We start from the raw sequence: 2,807 nt of genomic DNA, 5'->3' as shown, positions 1-2,807 counted from the left end.
TACAATAATAGTTCAGTTGTACCCTACAAATACTTCTCAAGTATCACTTATAATACAAACATAGGGAATTCTTGAGTTTATAAGCCAGTGTTACTGTTGATATTATTTTAATTAGAGTATACGTTGTGATAGGAATACAGTTTATCCTGCGTCATTAAACTTTGGGTTCGTCTGAAATGTCATCAACATTGTTTTGTTTAATAACATGCAAATAATGAATAATGAGAATAAAAAGTGATATTGAATTCTTTATGAGCATTCAAAGGCCAAATAATACAAGACGATGATGGAGCAGGTTTATCACATTTCACAGTAAATTTAAAGTTATAAAACTATTTGATATCATACCGACTGACAATATGTTTCTTTGACAAAGAAGAGGACAAGACGTGACGAGATAAGCGAGATAAGCGAGATAAGCAGCATATAAATGGAAGTAAATTCCAGTGACGTAACAGAACTTGTCATTAGGTTTTATGGCAGATGCATATGAACACATGGGGATTTCTTAATAATATTCTATGGGACCTACAACATACAATGCAAAAAGAAAGAAATTGAACGTTTTCTGCTAAAAGGTGATTAAAAAACAAGTTGAGTGCTTTGTGTTTAATGATATTTTTAAGAGCTCTTATTTCTTTTCCTTTTCTTTCCCTCTACTTTTGATTCAGTTTAGACCAGTGTTTCCCAACCTTTTGGAGACACGACACATATTTCACATTAGGAAAATCACACAGCACACCAGCAAACAAAAATGTCACAAAAAGCATATTGATAATTTTTTCCGCACACCAGGTTTAGCAGAATTGGCTCCGTTTGTCCAAAGTATATCTTTTTTGCCTTCTTTTGACCACTACTCATGCTGGGCCTTCATCCTGGTTGGAATAGTGACGTGTCGGTCGCGAACGAAACGGCTCTTAGAGCCGACTTTTTGAAGTGAACGACGCAAGTCGTGTTTTTTTTTTCTTTCTCTCACCCTCTCTCTCGCACTTTTTTCCCACTTCACTCCGCATGCGAGCCTTGTGCTTTACGCTGGGAAAGCACAAGGCTCGCATTAGCACAGGAACAGAGCGGGAGGGAGAGAGAGAGAGAGCCAGGGACAACAACGTCACATTAGAAAGGTATAGTAATCATCCACAACTATTTTCAGATGATAAAGGATTCAGAAAGTTTATTCATGCAGGTCCAAATGACAGAGAATATGCATCTTCTTTTTGTTTTCATATTTTAATTTATATTTAATTGTGTTGTGGTTTTCAGTGTTTTGTGTTGTTTCACTTTAAATTTGTAAAAGGAAAACTGAAAATTTAAATAGTTAAAGTTGAAATGTGAATAGTTGGTTTTTGTATTATATGATTTATTTATTACATTTTATGTGGAGTGAATAAATAAAAGTATATTTACGGTGGCCCCTAGAGACGACGCACATAAAAACTCAGAAGCACGTACAAAACACAGCAGAAGTGCTCCAGGACGCTAGGGCGCAGTGTTGAGCTTTTGTTACCTCGTGGCTACACAAGCCAGCAAGTACCAACGACCGGATTTGGTGTGTGGTAGTAACAGGTAAACATTTTTTTAAATTATTTGAATATATATGAGTGCCTGTGTATAAATACACAAACAACACACATATGCTTTCAATTGTGTAACTTAAGTGATCTAGTAGCTCTGCTTTGGAAGTTCAGTTAACGCTAGAAATGTGTTTTGGAGTTTGTACGTGTTTTGTCTCTACGGGCCACCACATATTTTTATATATAAACATATATAAATACATTAGTAATTCCTTTTGTGCATAATTTTATATTATTATAATTATTATAATAATAAATTAATTAAAGCAACAAAACAACCTGAAGAGCCGGTTCGGAGCCGAAAAGAGCCGGCTCTTTTCAGTGAGCCGAGCCGAAAGAGCCAGGTCTCTAAAAAGAGCTGGAAATCCCATCACTAGTTTGGAATTTTCTCCAGGATCCAGGTCAGATTGACTACTTTTTCTTTTCAAATATCTATTGCTAATAAGCACTGCGTTGTCTCACTCACAGGATGACTTTTATGCAATTTCTTCTTTGTCTTCTTCTGTTTTACTGGCAGTTGGCAACTTATTTAATTGGAGCAAGAAGTTGTACTTCCCTCTAGTGGAAGAGAATGTAATTGTTCGCTTGGAGCAGGGGTGTCCAACTCCAGGCCTCGAGGGCCGGTGTCCTGCAGGTTTTAGACGTGTGCTTGATCCAACACAGCTAATTTAAATGGCTAAGTGACCTCCTCAACATGTCCTGAAGTTCTCCAGAGACCTGGTAATGAACTAATCATTTGATTCAGGGGTGTTGACCCAGGGTGAGATCTAAAATATGGTAGAGTACCAATCAGGTGAAACCAGATAATCTTTCTCACGGCACACATATGTGCCATGGCACAGTGGATGGAAAACACTTTTGCCCTTGACGTTCAGCCTGTTTTTAAATCTCTTCACAGCACTGAATCTGTGCTGCTGAAGACTTTTTAATGATATTTCCGTGGCTACAGATTAGGGGAGTATCCTCACTCCTGAGGAGTGGTTCGGATTTTTCCTGGCTCAGAAAACTTTCTCTGTTACTCTAAACAATTTCAGATCATCCTCTGTTCTCCATTGTTCTGTGGGGATTTTGTTGTCCCTCCTGAAGGGCCATATTCCTCACCCTATCATTAAAGGAGAGCCACATTTCAGAGGAGACTCATTTCTGCCACCTGACAGGCTGAGGAGGCCTCTCTGCTGTTAAACTTCACCTGGAGGTGGAAATGGAAAATCCCATGGACCCTTTATCCACATGCTT

This window comes from Neolamprologus multifasciatus, chromosome 12 (assembly GCF_963576455.1).
Source record: "Neolamprologus multifasciatus chromosome 12, fNeoMul1.2, whole genome shotgun sequence".
NCBI classification, from domain to species: domain Eukaryota; kingdom Metazoa; phylum Chordata; class Actinopteri; order Cichliformes; family Cichlidae; genus Neolamprologus; species Neolamprologus multifasciatus.
Note: the sequence above shows the minus strand (reverse complement) of the source record.